Source organism: Crinia signifera, chromosome 3 (assembly GCF_055691185.1).
Source record: "Crinia signifera chromosome 3, ASM5569118v1, whole genome shotgun sequence".
Classification (NCBI taxonomy): domain Eukaryota; kingdom Metazoa; phylum Chordata; class Amphibia; order Anura; family Myobatrachidae; genus Crinia; species Crinia signifera.
In genome coordinates this window covers 138,313,810-138,321,782 of record NC_139219.1, presented here as the reverse complement: position 1 = coordinate 138,321,782, position 7,973 = coordinate 138,313,810, and positions in this window count along the sequence as shown.

The window sequence follows — 7,973 nt, the reverse complement described above, 5'->3', positions numbered from 1 at the left end:
TATACATATTATGCAACACAATAATAGACCCTTTACACTTGCCTCTTACATATTACAGTATCTCTTTACAAGTGTAAAGGCCCCATCCACTAGTGTGATTTGGACAGTTTTCATCCGATTCCGAGGCATTGGACTGAGGATCGAATAAAAATTGCCCAAATAGCATGTGTTTAACTCCGATTCCGATGCGAAGTCCCATGAGCATTGGATTGGAGTCAGAGATTGTCAGTGCTGCACCAAGGAGCCATTGGATCCTGCAGCCAGGAAAATGATTGCATCCGATACATTGTGTGCAAAAGGGTCGCATCCTGCTGCCCGACAGCTGCTAGGTCAGTCGGCAGGGCATCGCATGTAAAGTACGGCATGCGATGTCTCGCTGTAGTGGATGGGGACCTTAAGTTCATCCCAGTTGCTGACTGTGAAGGAGTTTTGCGGCCTCCCTTGAAAAATACATAAATACATTAGGCTAATGGAGGGCATGTGGAGGGCAGCGGGCCAGTCCACATCGCTTCACAGGACGCGTCCGGCCCACGGGCCATATGTTGCTCATGCACACACCATCTATTCCCCGCTGCTCTGCTCAGTAGAGCAGCAACAGGAAGGGGGTAAACTACAGGCCCCGCGTGGGACGCGGTACAGTCCCCAGAAAAATGGACTGTTCTGCGAAAATTGGGACAGTTGGAAGGTATACCTTCTAGAACAGCGGTCTTCAACCTTTAAGACAGTGTGGGCCACAATAAAAAATTCAACGAAGCCCACTAAGCACTACTGTGGTATTTAGCACAGCTCTTAATAGATAAACAGCACAGCCACCCGCATAGATAGTTGGCACAGCTGCCCATACACATAAACCCTGCCCCCAATATATAGTCAGCACCAGGGTTATTTCTAAACAATTAGGGTCCCAGTGCGAACCGAATAAAAATGCAGCCCCCATAAACAATCTCTCCCAAAAAGGGGTGTGGCCTAATTATAAGGGGCGTGGGCTAATTATAAGAGTGTGAACTAGCAGGAAAACAATTACTTGAAACCTCACTTTTGCAACCTGCATGACCAGACATTGGTTACCGCAGGAATGGTTGTTGTCCTTCCACGCTTAAGTTGGCTGTCTAAAGGCTGCACAGTGACATCTAAACATGAAGGCCAATTACACCGTGATTCCCATTGCACATTATGCCACACCGTGATGCCCATTGCACCTTGCACTATAAGGCCCCTAATACTCCTGCTTATGCATATGATGCCCCCAGTAGTGTCCCTCATAAAATGCCACCAGTAGTGTCCCTCACAAAATGCCACCAGTAGTGTCCCTCACAAAATGCCCTAGTATTGCCCTCCATAGTCAGCACCGCATTGCACTGCCAGGACCCCCTTCCCCATAGTCAGCACTGTCCCCCACCACATTTCAGAACAGCCACCCCCCCACCCCATGTTCAGCACAGCATTGCAAAAGGCAGCCAGCTCACCTCCTCCCCATACTCAGCAAAGAAAAACATTGCAGAGAGCCCACCCCCAGGTCAGCACCTCATTAGCGAGCTGGCTTCACCCTTACCTAAGACACCTGCCTTAATCTTGGTGTCCCTGACAGAGGTCTCAGTTAGAGGGCTGCTGCTGGCGGCAGCAGCTGTCTTCACTTGAAAGGAGCAGGCAGGGACAGGTGCGCGGCGTCAGAGGCTGGCGGCAGTTGTCACTCCCGGCTGTCTTCTCTGAAAGGACGCGAGCAGGACAGGTGCACGGCACCGCCATCAGGAAATACACAATGCGCATGTCTGCACACAGTCCCGCCTGCCCCAGCCAGCACATCCACCTCCACTGCGTCCCAGGGACTAGCGAGGAAGGGTTTTTTTTTGTTTCTTTTTTAAGCGTCTTTTTTTTTATATTTTAAACGACATTAACTGGCGGGCCAGTAAAAACAACTCGGCGGGCCACTCGTGGCCCACGGGTCACGGGTTGAAGACCCCTGTTCTAGAATATAGTAGATAAAATCTGATGGGTTGCTATGAACAACAAACCCTCTTCAATACAACTCCCATCTTAGTAAATATATCCCACAGAGTGACCCTATTTAAAAGCCTTATACTTGAACTTCAAAGATCATGAACTGATTATCAATTCAATTCATGTTATTTCATGGTCATTTAGGAGAGCTCTTAGAATAACATTATTTAATGGTTAGCATTACTGCCTCACAGTGCTGAGGTCATGGGTTTGATTCCCACCATGGCTCTAACTGTGCGGAATTTGTATATTCTCCGCGTACTTACGTGGGTTTCCTCCGGGTACTCCCACATTCCAAAAATATACTGGTAGGCTAACTGGCTTCCAAATTACCCCTAGAATGACTGTATGTGTGTGCACATGTGGTAGGGAATATAGATGGTAAGCTCCACTGGGGCAGGGATTGATGTGAATGTTCAAATATTCTCTGTAAAGCGCTGCAGAATATGTGTGCGCTATATAAGAAACTTAATAAATAACATAATTTTATTTTTATTTTAGCATATGCAATTCTTAGCAGCTACATTGCCTAGTTGACATTAGTACATAGGGACAAAGAATCAATTTGTCCAAAATCCCGGTCTGAAAGCATTTGCAGGTCAAGGAGATGAGACGTTGATATGATTGTCAGTTCACCTGAAGGTTTGTGAAATTTGTTTAAGCAAATTCTCCCAGCAAAAGTCAGCACTGTAGGAAAATCTGTTCTGACAGTGTTTAGTTAAAGGATGCCTGCGTAGCGTGTGACTGCTGAAGCAGCCCCAGGGAACTTTTCAAAAAAGGTGTATGCAAATGATTCTAAAAAAGCAAACGCATACAACAATTGGTGACAATGTTTAGTTAGAAAAGCTGTGCACTGAACACAGACAAGGGTAACAACAAGCTACGACAGAGGAACATTCCAGAACCAACCAGCTTTGTCGAGTCAGTGTCAACAAAAGTAAACTGCAATTGTCTTTGCTTCCTGACACTTTGGAAAAGAGTTTAAACATGCAAAGCAATTCACACAGTGAAAGTACAGTTGGCTCTTGCATATTCTCAGATCATATACACAGAAATGGAGCATGGAAGAGGACTTAAAAAGAATTTAACATATTTTGAGTGAATGTGATAAACACATTATGACAGTCTCTGAAATAAAACTAGGGCAATATTCATACATTAGTTGAAAATGATGAGCAACAACCTGGGAATTCTTTATGCATTTGTCAAAAGCCTATGTCCAAGCTTTTAAATATGTCTGTAACTGACACACAATGCAAATGCAATTCCAGCCCTGGGGGCTACGATTTCACACACATCCTCTTTAGCACTAGGAAACTAGGATTACATGCAGTTCCTACAACTCATGATTTAATGGATCAGGTTACACATAACTTTTAAAACATTTTTTCACTTGCTTTCTTATACAAAAGAATATTGATTTATTTTACTTTCTAGACTGGCACAGCAATGTTTTAGCGGCATTATAAGTATAAATATTCACAGGGGTCAATTGTCATTAGCATTCATTTAAGAAATGTCAACAAATAATTTTGAACTGTACAAAAATTACATGAACGACAAATAAAAATGTGTACCAATTATGTATGTTTAGGGAACATATGGAGCCTACGCACGTAGCGATTTAGGGGCATTTTCTAAGCAATCTCACTAGATCACTTAGAAAATCCCCAACATCTGTCCATTTGTAGGGGCCATAGCCAGTGGCGTAACTATAGCCCCACAGCCCCCGCCGTGGTGGGAAGGCGCTTCATAAGTGATGGCGCCGGGGGGGCTGTGGGGCTATTGTCACCCGCTGAAACTGCCTCCACTTAATGCCGCCGCCGATACCTGCTGCTGTGCCGCATCAGTCTGCGGTCCCGGGTCTCCCTGCTCTCCCAGCTCCTGCTAATGAAAACTGACTGTAGATTTAGCTATATCCCTTCGTGTGGTTAGGGCTTTCAAATGTGTTTTCCATAGAAAAGCTTTTTTTCTTTGGTGCGATAGCATTACCTGCTATCAGGGATCGCCTTATCGCAGCTAACTGGTTAACCCCCAAATACCAGCCAATCAGTTCCTGTCATCTGTCATGGCTGTGTTTTAAAATTGTCAGGAGCTGATTGGTTACTACTTTATCTCTCTTCACTTGATCGATTTCCAAGGTTAGTACAGTTGCCTCACAAGCTGATAGTAGATATCTGCAATATATTAGAAACTAACGAAGGTCTAATCTATTCCTATAGGAAGATCACCAAGCATGCAGGTCATTACTGTATGTGACCAGACAAGCTATGATATCTATATGGCAGCCAAAGCAATTGATTCATCACGGATCATGAAACTAGAAGTGGCATCACTTCCTGTTGCCCTTCATCTTTATGTTAGGAGACATTTAAGAAGTAAATTTGCCCATAGCCAAAGGAATCTAGAATAATCATTTTCTGTATAACAGTGTGAATGCTGCATTTGTATTCCCATAGCATATGTTGTATACAAAGAAACAATCAAGCCCTTTGATAATCTAGTCCTATAACAAAGCCTAATTTAAAGTATAAAAGGAGTATTTCAGTATTCTTCTTTGTTTATGCTAGTCAGTGATGCAGACTTTGATACTACTGCTAAAGGATAAATATAGGAAGAAATCCTTTAGGTAAAATAGAGAGTCAGAGAGAATATTTTGGTATCACAAGTATGCTTTGAATGTAATTAAAGGGCAGAATACACAATGCAGTCATCATTTTAAAATAACAAACTAAAAAAAAAAACTAGTAGCAATTTTTTTTTACATGATCACTGAGTTTCTGTCTATAGTTAATGCTAGAAAAGTTTGGAACAATACATTTTTAAACGTAACTAATGCTGGTCGTAGACTGCTGGAGTGGTAGATGTTTTTAAAAAGTGATAACGTGTAGAGTGATAAAGTACCAACCAGTCTTGAAAAATTACAGTGGTGAGCTGTTTTTTGAAGATTTGTGTATCTGACCCAGTGTATGACTAGCATACATCTCCCCTGTGTAGGAAGAGTGCAGACATTGGCAAATACTTTTTCATGCCTGACCGTTCATTAATCTCAAATCAGTGGTGGCCATACACTATACACTTAAAGGCCATATCTGACGATAAGCAAGCAGGAGGAGGAGTTTGCAGGTGCACACTAAATATAAATGCTAAACCTTTTAATATCATTGCTATATTGCATTTTTGAGGTTCTTAGCATAATGATGGCCATTTTTATGGGCTTGTCCACCACGTCCAGGTTACCTCAATAGGACAAGTCCCTAACACTACTCTGGGACAGGTCCAGGGCACAGGACCCCCCAGGCCAGCCCAGCAAAGCCACCCCATGGCATCACATTGATGTGAAATTGAAGTGATAGTAAAAGGGATAGGGGAAATTATATGTGATAAGACTTACCTAAGTAAGACTGCACACTTCAGCTGGGCACTATGAGGGTAAGTCCTACTATACATATATGCTGAGTGTTGGTCTGTGGGACTGTGTTTGAGGCGCAGGGCTCTTTGGGCTGCTGTTGCTGCGCTGCTCCATGGCATCATATCGTACACTTTCCATCACCCCTTTAGTTTGTTTAATATATATGTAGCACCCTTCACATTTATTATTACCTCTTACCCAGGTAAGTCTTATCACATATGATTTCCCCTATCACTCTTACTATCACTTTAATTTCACACTAATGTGATGCCATGGGGTGGCTCTGCTGGGCTGGCCTGGGGGGCCCTGTGCCCTGGACCTGTCCCAGAGTAGTGTAAGGGACTTGTCCTATTGAGGTAACCTGGACGCGGTGGACAAGCCCATAATAATGGCAATCATTATGCTAAGAACCTCAAAAATGCAATATAGCAATGATATTAAAAGGTTTAGCATTTATATTTAGTGTGCACCTGCAAACTCCTCCTCCTGCTTGCTGCACTACAGGTCTCAGCAGGTAGCACCTCATATGTCCAGGGTGTGCAGTTTAGGGCCCCTTTCCCTATGTACCATATCTGACGATAATCAGTGGATCAGGACGCCAAAGTTGCATAATATTTGCTGGTATTACTATATTTTTACACCTGGGCAACCATATAATGTGGGGAAAAATTATACATAAAACACAAACTTTTGGGCAGAATGTATTAAGCGAAAAATGCGGTAACCCCCCCGCACCGATACAGCCGGGCAGGGTATCACCACCTTTGGGGATCAGCTTCCATGGGAATGCCCAGCGTTTTCATGGGGACACCCATGAAATGCTTGGCGTTCCCATAGGCACTACCTCTCGCCGCCACACCACGTTGTTCGCCCACACTGCTAGGTGCGAACGGACCAGCAATTCGCCATGCCCACTTGCACAAAGCTGCTGCACATGCGCATAGAACTTTATGCGCATGTGCAGTTTCTGACCATCACTCCCCTGTGCACATGCGCAGGGGAGTGGATGGATCTGTATAAGATCCCTTATGTATAAATCTGGCTCTGGTACCAGCCAGTGTCTCCTCAACCATCTACCTCACCGCACGTTCCTGGTACACATTACATTAATTGGGAGCAGGGCCACAGAGAGGGGGGGGGGGGGTACAGTTTACCCTGGCCCGGGCGGTCAGGGGGGCCTGTACCCTGGTGTGCTTGTATGTGGCTGGCTGCGACCTGCACTGTGCTGGAGCCCCGGCACCTGCTACACAGCCCTCCAGCCTGGAACCTACCGCAATTGTATAACAAGTATGGAGATCCGTGTTATGTGGGGCAGTAACAGGCGTGCACCTGCAATGTGCAGGCGTCATGGCAGGGGAAGGCTGCTCTCATTACAGGCAATAGTGACAGTAAGGTTTATAGATATCCCCCGGCACCACCTGGGGCAGTTGCCTAGATCGGTCTAGCCTGTGTGTGTGTGTGTGTGTGTGTGGATCAGGTAGTTATAAGTGTAATTCAGAGGTGGCCCATGTGTCCATGTGTGCCTCTCTCTCTTGCTGGTGCAGTCTGTTCACATACCTCCCAACATGACCCTCTCCAGGAGGAACACAATGCTCTGCTACTGAACTTTCCTCTTAATGTATGATTACTTTCATCTGTGTTGAACAGGAAAATTGCTAAGAAAGGTGCTTCAACACAGGTGATGGCAAAACAGGTAATGGCAATCATAAATTAAGAGGGAAGTGCAGGAACAGAGCAATGTGTCCCTCCTGGAGAGGGTCATGTTGAGAGGTATGTGTTCAACATGTTAAAAAAAAATCCCTGACTTATTGATTCAAACCATTTTTGGATTGGCTTCAGGGTATGGAGATTGTCTGACATGTTTTTAATAGTATGAAGAGGGCATGCACAGAAGTTTGTAGTTACACCATTGTTTCCAGAGCAAATAATGAGGGAAAAAATGCTGCCAAAACCAATGAAACCTAGGAGTAACCTATTCCACCCAGGGTACCTTGTTAGGGTGGAATCCACAACCCATGGAAGTTATTATCCAAAATGCCCGCACCAATACTGCATTATGCTTATTGTGCTCTCAAGGTTTTCTTTTATGTCTGTTGTTGTACTACCTAAATCATATGTATATTATGTGCATTGTTTTTGATGTCTGTAAAGCACCTTGAGTCCTGTTGGAGAAAGTGCGCTATTTAAATAAAAACGTACTCACTTTGGCTAATTACATTTTTTTATTTAAACAGATTTGATATGGCAGGAGGAGGTTTAGGTTGAGCTACAAACACATAACCTTCAACGTAGAAGGCAATGCATCACATTACGACAGGCATCCGCATGGAAGGTTATATATGCAATGTCCCTTGGTTCTAAGTGTCAGTTCAGAAACATCCTAGTTGCCTGAAATAAGCATTGCCAAATTCACTAGATTTGTTTTAGTAAAATGTAGAAACATATGTATCTGCTGTTTTTGGGCACAAATCCACAGCAATCAAATTACTAAAATGACACTGATTTGTGACGTGTTGTCAATTGATTTTTCATTACTGTCCTTGTGTTTGTCACTCAGGTCTTA